Below are 13,871 nucleotides of genomic sequence, written 5' to 3'. Positions count from 1 at the left end.
TGCTTATGTGTTATTCTGGTGTGTAAACTATATTATTGTAATGTTTCATCAAAATCTATTCAGTAGTTTTTGCGTTAAAGTTGTACAAACATACATCCAGACATATAAACTTCCACTTTTATAATATTAGTAGGGTTATCTTGATGGCCCTATATAGGATACAAAGCTAAAGTACTTAGCCTAACCAAAATTTTTTTGTGGGAATTAATCTAAGGTATATCCCATATGACTGGATAGCTGATAATAATAATAATACTAATTGTAGAGACCTATAATTGGCTCTCTGTAATTATGTCTTAAGTATCATTTAAGTTTCTAAAGTTGTTGGTTTTCCTAATAAATACAATGTATAAATATTATAAAATATATAAACCCAGTCTATTATGACTCAATTACGTATTTCTTAAAATATTACGAGTGCAATCGCCGGGGCCTATATATTAGCTTTTCATGAATCCTGAGATGTGCCAATAAACAATGACAATAAACGTACCTATCACTGCTTATATTTACACTAGTGACTTATGATATTACGAGGTACTTTGGGCTGCTGTCTCAGCTTCTTTAGCTAGCCTTTCCTTCTCAGCTAACCTGTTCCTCCATGCAGATATATAGCCCCTCGGATGGATTGGGAAGAAACCTGCTAAACCTAATAACTTATAAAAATGCATAGGGCTTTATTGAATGCATCTTCCACCATATCTATCACAAGTAGTGTTGTGAAAAGGAGCTCAACTGGATTGTTGACATCTAACATCTTAACCTTAAATAATTTATAATAAAAACCCATTAGTCGTATCACCGCTCTTCGATAACACTTCACTTAAAGCCTCGCCTAGTATCGGAATACTGGGTCTTGAAATCTCGATTGCCAATTCCGTGGCCATCTGTTAGGCAAAGCCAAATTGGCTTCGAAGTTCTCTCTCTTCGCCCGTTTGTCCTCCTTTTTCATAAAAAAAAATTATACGTCAAAATGTACCCCCTTATTCATAATAGTCTGCTAACTTAAAGCATTGCTAATTCTCACTCTGTCTTCTTCTATTGACCTAAGTCAGAATGAGAAAAAACACTCCTAAGCGGCTGTTTAAAGTTAGCGGAACATTATGAATAAGGGGGATAGTCGGACATCCGATAAAAACAGGCCACGAATATTAGTTTAGTGTGTGTGACAAGCTACGTCTTACACTCGGGATTTGTATGACACTGTGTTAGTGTGTGTGAATTGCTCAAAATACTTCTATTTTATTAGAACTTCTTCTAAACTCAATTTTTCTCAACGTTTTCTATCTAGTTTTTTGTCTAGATCGAAGATCTTAACTTTATTTAAAAGGCATGCTTACAATTTTTGATGAATTGTTTTTCACATTAATTGCAAGGGTGGCATCTACAATCAGTTCTTCACATAAACTTGCTCCTCTCATACAATTCTTATAAGGTCATTGAAAAACTCGATAAAAATAAAGCCAAAAATATTAGCACCAAAGCGGAAATCACATCAACATTTCTCTTTATTAACACATGTTTGTAAATGAACTCCAATTTGATACTTTTTGTTACATTCAAGTCAATTATGAACCATTTAGATGTCTGACGTCACATACCACGTATATGGCTTTGTATTGTAGTCGCGTTCAGTGTTATTGCTGGTATTTTTGGATTAATACTTTATTCAAACAACGTCACAATACAGTAATAGAACAGTACTTCAACTTCACACTAGAACGCCCGAATCGACGCACACACACATACACACGATTTACTCGACCACTAAGCCATCTTGGGAACACAAAACTATTGAGTGTCACGCCGTACGCCTCCGAGACTAGTTGCTGTCCGAGTTTTTTTTTATGATAATGAGGGACGAGACGAGCAGGACGTTCAGATGATGGTAATTGATAGGCCCTGCCCATTACAATGCAGTGCCGCTCAGGATTCTTTAAGAACCCCAAAAATTATGAGTGGCACTACAACTGCGTTCGTCACCTTGAGACATGAGATGTTAAGTCTCATTTGCTCAGTAATTTCACTAGCTATGGCGCCCTTCAGACCGAAACACATTAATGTTAACATATTACTGCTTCGCGGCTTCTTTCTTCTTTTGTATGTGCTAACCCCAGCGCTTCGCCCAGACGTACGTATAAATTTTAAGGACACCGCTGAGTTACGATACTGTTCTCTTACTTGTATTGTGACAACGTAACGCAGTGTTTGTACCATTATAATCCCTGGCGTAGAGACGTCACGTAGTCCACGTGACGTCAGCGGCCAATTTGCAAGCGGTTCTTTTGATTTTGAAGTGTAGTCCTGGACATGATGTCATTATGACATTTACAAAAATGGCGGCCTGTTGCCTTATTATCGTGCAGGAATTATACTAAATTGACGTAACAAGAACACCGGGTATCGGTTACTGTATCCAGTGGTATCTCATATTGTTGACTGGATAAAATAATTATTAAATGATACCTCTCAATGTAATTATTAATTATTATTTGTAACACTCTAATAGTTTCCTATATGCGAAAACTGTCAATGGTAAATAGATGTATACTTTTTTAACGTATTTATGTTATGTAATAATGTTTATTTTCCTAATAAAATAAAATAAAATACACAGTTGTTCTGTTTTTACGTGAGTAACGATACATATATGATACAGATTAAGTACTAATGACATGATTTGTGCCAATGTACGTTGACAGTTGTAGAACTGTCATTTGTCATGTCATATACAGATACATCTTGAAGCTAGAATTTACGTAGAGTATGCAGCGTAGTGTTGTACAAGCCTATATCGATAATTTAATCCATCATCACTATTTCATTAAACGGCCGCCTCATAAACCGTCGGCTTCGGCCGCGAGCTAGCTATAAATTAGAAACAGTCGAACGACCGAAATGCTCACGTAAAATCTCTTAATATTAATGACATGCAAACGAATTGATACGTAGGCGTCGGGTCGCTCCTAATTGGTCAATAAATGTGTCGGCTAATTATATTGCTGGACCTAGCTTTGACGTAATTGCACCTTTACAATTTGCACTACAACTAACTGCACTTCACTTTTATTATATTATTTATAAATAATTTTTGCTCGTGTTAATTTGAATTCAAACACGACTCTGCAATGACATTACATAAATTTTTCTTATAGAAGATGAGTACAATTATAGAGCTTGCATACGTGTGTTACCAGTTCAGTGGTACCAGGCTCCTTTGCACAGGCATTTTCATTTTCTCAAAACTGATTCCCTTAGAATTATTTTTGATGTCATTTCTTATACTACTAGATACTACTACCGCTTCGGAAACAAATGGCGCTCTGAGAGAGAAGAAGCGGCGCAAGAAACTCTCCCAGCATTCTTTTTTTTGCGCTCTTTTCAATAAAAATTTACAATATTGTAGAGTCATTTCTATCGCTATAAAATAATCACAATCTAGTCCCAGGCTGTCCGATAATTTAGATATTCAGCAGTGGAGTAATAGGATTTACGACAGAGCCATTTTTTATAAAACATTTAAATTTATTTATAGATAATGCTTGAACAGTGGCTGGGACTTTATTGTAGAAGTGTATACATTTACCCTTAAAGCTATTATGTATCTTATGAAGCCTACTAGAATTAGTTACAAGCAATCCCTTATTTCTAGTGTTATAATAAGGATGCCGGCACAGATTATGGGTACTACAACGTCGCCTATTTTGGCCGTGAAGCAGTAATGTGTAAGAACTACTAGTGTTTCGGTATCAAGGGCGCCGTAGCTAGTGATTTTACTAGCCAAATGAGACTTAACATCTTATGTCTCAAGGTGACGAGCGCACTTGTAGTGCCGCTCAGAATTTTTGGGTCTTTCAGGAATCCTGAGCGGCACTGTATCGTAATGGGTAGGGCGTATCAATTACCATCAGCTGAATGTCCGGCTCGATTCGTTCCTTATTTTCACAATAGAAATGTGATCACGGCGGCACAAACTCTTGCAACACCAGAGATTTTATTTATTGCATAAATTCAATACTACACTGATAACAGATGGCAAAAATACATATACATATTAACACGTCCTTAAATAGCTTTGGAATATTTGGCAGTCTGAAAAGTGGGGTAATAATCATAAATGTTTAGATAATTGTCTCGTTCTAACTAAAAATTAAGGTACCTGTTCATCATCAGCCGGAAGACGTCCACTACTGGACAAAGGCCTCCCCCAAAGTTTTCCACGATGATCGGTCCTGCGCTGCCCTCATCAAACGTATTTCGGCGCTCTTGACCAGATCATCGGTCCATCTTGTGTGGGCCTACCAACACTGCGTCTTCCGATACGTGGTCGCCATTCGATGACTTTACTGCCCCAATCTGTCCGGCAAACTATGTGCCCTGCCCATTGCCACTTCAGTTTCGCAATCATTTGGGCTATGTCTGTAACTTTGGTATATATCTATACATATATATATATATATATATATCTGAAGCGGTTTTTCCACCCCTATTCTCTCAGACACAGTATACTAAATGCGACATTTGCGTTAGACGTCTATCTCCTTTGTAGTAGATACTGTAAGGCTGAGATCTATAGAGCTTATAGCTCTAGCCTCAGTCTGGTGGTGTGGTTATAACGTGTGATTGATTTGGAGTTGCTTTTTTATAAACTAAAAAAAATAGCAATCGGGTTTTCTTGATCATCATGTACAGGAACCATTCCAGACATTTTTTGAAGATTTTTCTCTCAAAAGTTGTTCGTAACGGTTAACATGGTCCACTCTGCAATACATATTTTGGAGACGGTATGAGGTGAAACAATGCGTACATATATGTGTAGGTGTTTTTCATTATATCTATCTTAGTAAGCCCTTCTAAGACCTGCAAATATATAAATAAGATCAGTAGAAATAATTTTTACAATGAGATTGTGAATCTATTCGTTTTGCAGCTATTTTACATACCATTGCTGCATAAGTTCCTCGATTCCCGAATCGCTACAAGCGTACGTAGCAATGTAATGAAGTATGTATATGTTATAGTCAGTTTTCCGACTTATAACATTTCAATTGCCATCTCATTAAGATTTCTATGTTTCCGTATCTTGTTTATTTATGTATAATTAAAAGTTAACAATTATAATATTCACACGATTTAATGAGATGTTTCGGAACATATTCCTCATTAACATACAAAGTTAGAGCTATAAATCATACGTAGGACCATGGGCCGATATATATCATACAAAACAATGTCATATAAATAACAATTCATTAACAAATCGGTCATAGACACGCGACGCTCAAGATACTATGTTCCGAATCGAGACTTAATTAATAAGTTAGACGGAACGTGGATTTCATTTAATCAGAAGAAACTCAAAGAAAAAAAAACGCTGTTAATGGAAATCAAAATAAAAAGTAGAAAATAATTTTCAATAAGCATAAACAACGATAAGGGTGAAACAAGCTTGGGGTTCTTGATGTCAATTAGCAATAAAATATGTTTAATTGACTTATACTAGTAAAAGTAGAGTCATTTTGAATTTATCGTAAAATATTCCCCACGTTATTCCCCACATACATTTCTTTTTATTTTTTTTAAACATCTGGAAAGGTCTTGAAACGTCGGGTTAAAAAAAATAAAAATGTAACTTTTACGCAAAAATCTAATGTAAAAACAGTTACAATTACACGCGTTTTAATCCTTGATAAGTGTCTTATTAAAATGTGTAACACTCGCGTTAATCAAAGAGAATACTACATTTCTTTTTATTATGCAATTTGTCTATGAAATAAATCATTTACAATAAAGAAACCCTGTGTACCAAATATCTGCAGTATAAGTCGTGGATCAAAGTGGAATTCTATAGTCAGTATTGTTTACTTAAATGAACTATGTGTTGTAATTTAGAGGAGGCTTAATAACAAACTAGCACTATCGAGATACGTGAAAATAGAAAATATGTTTTATTATGGATGCAATGAGGTTTTTTAAATTATAATTTAAGTTAAAATGTCAAAGATGCATTATTATTTTCAATAAAGATCCTGGGACTACTTATACCAAGCTTCTACATATTCATTTCACTTAATCTTCTCAAAAGGCTCTGTCTATTGTGTTATTAAGACTGTGATAACGAATAATGAAATGGATATGAATATGTATATAAAAATAATGCCAATGGGGGGTCCGCTAATTATTGTTTATATCTTTATGTATAGTTTAACGGGGCATATTTTTACGAACAATAAATTATAAAAACAAATTATTGTAAATTTCTTAGTTCTTTGGTGATGACGTTATTATTTTGACAGGTTTCCTTTTATGCAAGATGAGCGTCTCCAAACGTAAAATAGTAGTCCTGTGCGAATACAATGCTTAACCTACACAAAAATAATGTAAGCAGATCGGACATCTACAGTAACAACAAAAAAAAAACAAATATTTGCAATCCAAAATAGATCCACTAATTGTGTATAATTTTTGCGAATTTCAAAAGCGGACTTAACAGTTTTAAAAATTATTTATTCAAGCTATTCAGAATCGAAAGACAGACGTTTCATATTTTCCCGAGAACGTTGAAGAAACTGACCTGAAATGTACTTGTTAGATTACGTCAACTTAAAACATATACGAAAACTTTCAAAAAACGCGGAACACACATGGGGGGGATTTGGGTAGTCCTTAGGATGTCATCACTCTAGTCTTTCATTTGACACAACTTTTAGGGACAGCCTATGTTTTACTGTAGCAAATACCACCTAGATAATACAGAATATAGATGTTAGTTTCTGTAATCTGTGTTTACTACCCGAAAATTGGTTCAGAAAAATTGGTTCTCCTTAATTTCGCACGACTTAATTTTGTATATTTTCTATGACGTACAAACCTTCTCTGTCTAAAAGACTTATTTACTCGACTCAGTCACGTAGTACGTGAAATAAGTTAATATTTTTACCTGGTGTTCACATTGTGATTATCAAAAGACCAAATTATTTCCATTGATCAATTCCAGACGCTTTCTCTCAACTTCTTTCTTTAATCTTGTAATCTATAAAGATTTTGGCAGTAGATATTCGATAGTTAAGCCCAGTGGTAAATTAAGCAATGCCCTTTTAATCTCACCATACTTAACTGAGTTAAAGTTAAAGTTAAGGGTTTTGCCACAGCCTATGAAGCCTAAATGACCTCTGACTACGACCTTTTTTGGATGTTCTTGTGATACCCAATCATAGAACTTTTAGTTACCTAACTTTTAATTGGCGATCTTGCTCCAAATTTTCATAAACGGCATCATTATACCCGTAATGTAGTTACCAGAGCGAGGTGCATCTTGACATACAAATTCCTGGATTGAAAAGGCACAAGCCAATTTCTTCTTACTGCATTAGGTTCGTAAACCTCACTATTTTGTCGCGGCTTGCGTCGCATTTGAAAAAAAGGAAAATTTTATTCACTCATTTTGAGAGAAAAAAAAAAACAAATGAAAAATATACAAATGATTTGAGTTTTCTTTAGTGTTAATTCCGCCAATATTTGTCTTTAAACAATTCAACACGTGTTTCGCCTCTACACGAGGCATCCTTAGGACGTGTTGTCTCGCCAAAGTCTCAGAGGCGAAACACGTGTCGAATTGTTTAAAGACAAATATTGGCGGAATTAACACTAAAGAAAACTCAAATCATTTGCATACTTATGGATTTCCGCAAAGTAACGCCTACTTCAATAAATGAAAAATTGCTGGATACAACATTTTCCTAATTGTTTTTTTTTTATAACGTAAGCTTTTTCATGTTATCAAAACCATAGAAATAGAACCTACAGCCAAAAAGATTTAATTATTACAAGTTTATACCCGCATATTCTATATGCAAAAAGACTTCTCCTCCGACCTATAATAGTATACATTACAAATTTCAGTGATATTGTGTTACTTTAATTTTTAATCAAATCCTATTTTAAACTAAAATATTCATAGAGCAGGAATTTCAAAGACTTCAACAATCCATCTAAATTCCTTGATTACATTTTACGTCACTTTTATATCACGATATTATTTTTCTGTTCGATGATCGTAATTTTGTATTCATGAGCTAACAATTATTTAAAATGTATCCAATGAAGTTGACTCGATGAAAATAAAAGCGACAATCACATATTTATAGATGAGACCTGCTGACCTTTCACATATAGACATAATATTATATCTTTATATATATAATTCTTGTGTGCGTGTGTATGTCACCTCCTCCTAGACGGCTGGACCGATTCTAATGAAACTTTCTGTGTGTATTCAGGTGGATTCGAGAATGGTTTAGATTCACAATTGAACTACCTCCTAAAGGGCTGGACCGATTTTGATGATTTTTTTTGTGTGTTGCAGTGAATTTGAGATTGGTGTGTGTCTTCAGGTGGATTTGAGAATTATTTTGATTCACATTTGCACTACCTCCTAAACGGCTGGACCGATTTTGATGATTTGTTTGTGTGTTCCAGTGAATTTGAGATTGGTTTAGATTCTCAATTCCGTCCATATAGTTTCTTAAAGGACTAAGGACTCCTTCTAACAGCTGGACCGATTTTTCAAATTAAAGACGTGTGTCCGAAATTTCCGACAGAACAACGTCTGTTGGGTCCACTAGTCTAATATATAAAATTCTTATGTCGCGGTGTTTGAAGTTAAACTTCTTCGAAACGGCTTGACCGATTCTCATGAAATTTTGAGTGCATATTGGGTAGGTCTGAGAATAGGACATCATCTATTTTTCATCCCCCTAAATGTTAAGGGTGGTCCACGCCAAATTTTCTTTTTTAATTTTTTTGACATATTTTTTTTAATTTGTTTGATTATGAGTCAGCATTAAAAAATACATATAACTTCAAATTTTCACCTATCTATGATCAACAGTTACTTTTGTATCGCGATTTTAATATCGGCAATACAACGTTTGCTGGGTCAGCTAGTCTTAATATATATATTTCTTTTGCGCGTCTCTGTTGTAACTGAACTCCTCCTAAGCGGCTGGACCGATTTTAATGAAACTTTCTGTGTGTCTTCAGCTGGATTCGAGAATGGCTTAGATTCACAATTGAACTACCTCCTAATTGGCTGGACCGATTTTGATAATTTTTTGTGTGTTCCAGTGAATTTGAGATTGGTTTAGATTTTCTATTCCGTCCATATCTTAGTATATATATATTTCATTTGTGCGTCAGTTGTTACTGAATTCCTCCTAAACGGCTGGACTCATTTTAATGAAACTTTCTGTGTGTCTTCAAGTGGATTCGTGAATAGTTTAGATTCACAATTGAACTACTTCCTAAACGGCTGTACCGATTTTGATGAAACTTTCTGTGTGTCCTCAGGGGGATTCGAGAATGGTTTAGATTCACAATTGAACTACCTCCTAAACGGCTGGACCGATTTTGATGATTTTTTGTGTTTTCCAGTGAATTTGAGATTGGTTTAGATTTTCAATTCCGTCCATATTTTAATATATATATTTCTTTTGTGCGTCTGTTGTAACTGAACTACCTCCTAAACGGCTGAACTGATTTTGATGATGTTTATGTGTGTTCCAGTGAATTTCAGATTGGTTTAGAAACTTTAGATTCTCAATTCTGTCCATATAATATAATTCTCCTGCTCATGTGTATGTTAGTGAACTCCTCCTAACAGCTGGACCGATTTTTCAAATTTAAGACGTGTGTACAGAACAACGTCTGTCGGGTCCACTAGTATCATAATATAATATTGGTATCTATCTGCTTTATATTAATTATTATAGTGATGAACATGATAGGGGATAACATACTTTACCTATTTATTATTGCTTTTTATAATTTCCTTTATCATTTTTTTTTTATAAAAATAAGGTACGAGAGGAGCAGCACGTTCAGCTGATGGTAATTCATACGCCCTGCCCATCACACACCAGTGCCGCTCAGTATTCTTAAAAAACCCCCAAAATTTTGAGCGGCACTACAATTGCGCTCGTCACTTTGAGACGTAAGATGTTAAGTCTCATTTGCCCAGTAATTTCACTAGCTACGGTGTCCTTCAGACTGAAACACAGTCAAGTTACATTACTGCTTCACGGCAGAAACAGGCGCCGTTGTGGTACCCATAATGTAGCCGGCATCCTGTGCAAAGGAGCCTCCCACTGGTTCGTGTCGTTCGTGACACGATCCTTGCTATTTTACTGAAGGGTGAACTTCTCTAGGAGCGCTGAACACTTAATGTAATTTGTGGGTATTGAATAAAACTCAGCTGTTACCTTTGCCTGCGTAACGCTTGTTCGGGAAAAGTTATCGAGTCGACTATGGAATTGTGACCAGTCTGAGCAAAATTTATCGGATGATAAAATAACATAATATATTTTTAATATTATTACTTTAAGAATTTAGAACAAAGAATGTTGTAGTATTACTATCCGCATATTGATGAAGTTTCTACTGTGCTAAACACCAGAGAACAGAAGTTTGTTTTTCTAATTGCGGTAAACAGTATCCAATATGTACTTTCAATTCTCGGCTTACACCGTACAGTAGGTACAGTTTAAAAGAGACTTCGTGAGTTTGAGTTGATTTCTAAACATTGCAAGGAAGCATGCAGTTATTTCTAAGCAAATCAAACTTGCAAATCGTAGTCCTGTGGTGATTTCAACGGGCATAATGCCGAATGCCTTGCGTCACGTACCACAGACTACCCAGGGTGATCTGTTCATAATTTTGCATTGGCGTATGGTCTGTCCCAATTGGTTGAGTCGCCAACGCGGCTCCCAGATGTGGATAGCCACATGCCATTCTTATTAGATCTTCTGCTGACTACACATCCCCATAGCTACCGGATCTCTGTCGACGCACCTCTCGGAACGTCTGACCATTTCCTGGTCAGGAGTGTAGTGCCTATCCAACGCCCACGTCACAGACCACCAGCGACCCGCGTTTGGCACTACAAGCCAGCAGATTGGGATAGGATGCGTTCCTTTTTTACATCCTACCCTTGGGGCAAGGTTTGTTTTCCTTCGGATGATCCCAATGCCTGCGCCGTTGCAGTAGCCGATGTAATACTTGATACACTTGCAGGGCATGGATATTTTTATACCAAGCTCTGTAGTACCGATCGGTGGCAGATCACAGCCCTGGTTCGATGCGTCAGTTAAAGCTGCATCTGACTGAAAAAACAGGCGTATCGAACTTGGGTTGCGGTGCTGGGGTCAAAGGATCCGAACTGCAAAGTTCTAAAGACGAAATATAACCGTGCCTCCAGATTTTTTAAGCGGCAAATCGCCCGAAATTTAAGCACGTCGTTAAAATCGGCGAGCAGCTTTAAAGTTACCCGACCGGAACACGCAAGTCGTGGTCTTTGTCGATAGCTGCTTTTGGTAACTTCTGGTTGCGCGGCATATATGTATTTATATTATATATATTTATTCCTATTATCCTACTCCTCCGTCAGTATCCTCTTTACCGCTTCTATATTCCATTTCCTAATGGCAGCGTACAAGGCCACATAGATGGCGCTAGTCGTTCGCAAAGGCCTTCAAATACGCTAATTACGTGAGGTGAATCGAAGGACGATCATTATTGCCTTCGAAGTGCCGCTGAGTGACACCGCCGCGCTGCCGCATATATATATTGAGATTGACGCATTCACCGCATTAACTTTATAGTAATTAAGTATGTGTCAAGTGTTAGTCATAGTGTTTCCTACTTAGAGGACAGCTGGAGAGAGAACGAACTCATCAAACAAGGCTGGTACATTGCCTTCCTTTCGCCATATTATAATATAATCCTAAATTAAGTATATACTTATTTCCTACTTTCTTTTATTGAACCAGCGTATATAGTCCACAAAATTGCGCAACACCAATTTTAACCAGCCCTCCCTGCCGCCATTGCACATCAGAAATCTCATGGAAGTCAGCCTAATTAACCCCCAGCTCTTGGTATAACTAGAGGGTCACCAGTTGATCAACGACCGACAGCTACCTCACTGAGCGCAGCATACAGGTTGTTATCCACGGTTATTGCTCGAATCCCAAGCCCGTGAACGCTGGAGTGCCCCAAGGCTGTGTACTATCTCCGACACTGTTTCTTCTGCATATCAATGATATGTTGGACACCTCCAACATACATTTCTATGCAGACGACAGCACTTGTGATGCCGTATATACGGGCCATGCAGGTCTCTATCGGTAAATCGTCGACCAGTGCCGGGAGAAACTTGTGTTTCCCATCGAGTCCTCTCTTGAGAAGGTTGCGGAATGAACCTTGTCCAATTTAACCCCCAGAAGACTGAAGTTTGTGCGAATCCCGCTAAAATCCCCATTTGTCGTATCACCGCTTTTCGACAACACTTCCCTTACAGCCTCGCCTAGTATCGGAATACTGGGTCTCGAAATCTCGAGCGATTTGCAATTCCGCGGCCATATGGAGAGAAAAACCAAAAAGAAACTAGGCGTAATAAATAGAGCACGGCTATACTTCAAGCCGGCCCATATTCTAGAGCTGTACAAAGCGCTGGTCCGGCCACATATGGAGTACTGCTGTCATCTCCGGTCTTATGCACTTGACCGCATGCAACGCAGGCAGTTGGAATTGTCGGGAACCCAGTGCTCTGTAAATGGCTGGATCACTTGGCGTTGCGTAGAGACATCGCTTCATTGTGTGTCTTCTACCGCATTTATCACGGGGAGTGTACCGAAGAGCTGTTTCATCTGATTCCTGCCGCCAAATTCCACCTTCGCACGATACGCCACGAGTTAGAATATCATCCCGACATAATAATAACCTAAACACATCGGATTTGGTCCGGCCGAACCATCGGACGTGGTCCATTAAAGGACCATATTCAATGGTATGTCGTATTGTCCATCGTTCAACATTATTATTATTACTGTCTGGACCATAAAAGTACGACGCTGGACCTCAGGTGGGCGCCTCACACCAAACCGTCCGATGGTCAAGCCGAGCAAATCCGACCATGTGTTTACGCTATAAGAATACTTAACGTATCATAATTTAAATATAGTATGTATGTTATAACTATTTAACAATAGCGGCCGTAGCGTTCTGTTTTGCTATGGTGCTTTTATAAAGGGGCATTCCGACGATAACTCGTTATTGAACCGACTACCGTATTGAATAATCTAATAATACTCAACAATAAACAGTTTCAAATCAACATTAACCTTCAAATTTTAATAAAAAATTGATTTTTCATATCAAATAATCGACGTTTATACGATTTTGCGTGGGCGGCTCGGTCGTAGAGTTCACGAAGGGTCATTTATGGTCGTAAATTGTAAAGTATTGATACTGATTCCCAGCGTTCAATCAGTCATGAATATTGAAGACCCGTTAACAATGATTTATATTAGACGGCAGTCATGTGGCGCCCGGCCTACCATCGTTACTGAACCGCGCAATTTGTTTAAAAATAATAAGTAATATAGTTAGATTTCCGTGTGGTCAGTTTTGCTCTGAAAGTATAACTTATTGATAGCTTTAAGTGATATATGTGTATATTTCTTATTCAAACAAAACAAATCTAATAACTATATTTACAATACTACATAAAATTAAAACTATCATTATGTGTCAATGTATTTCTTATGGATAATTTCCATTTAATCCCAGACTTTTAAGTCGTCTTTAAATTCAGAAATGTTATAATAAGCCTTGCTACACTTTAGGTAATTGTTTTAAATCTAATAAATGACAATTCTCTAATATAATATGGAAGTTTATTAGAGAAACGTCTAAGCGTAGTAGAGACGAGTTATATGTAACAAAAGATTCTGTTTTCTTCTAGTATTTATATTAGGTCCTTACATATGAAATTGGCGTATTTCGTAAACTTTAATCACGATGTTCTCCTCTTT

This window comes from Leptidea sinapis, chromosome 41 (assembly GCF_905404315.1).
Source record: "Leptidea sinapis chromosome 41, ilLepSina1.1, whole genome shotgun sequence".
Lineage (NCBI taxonomy): Eukaryota > Metazoa > Arthropoda > Insecta > Lepidoptera > Pieridae > Leptidea > Leptidea sinapis.
The sequence above is the reverse complement of the archived record's forward strand: the minus strand, read 5'-3'. Positions refer to the sequence as shown.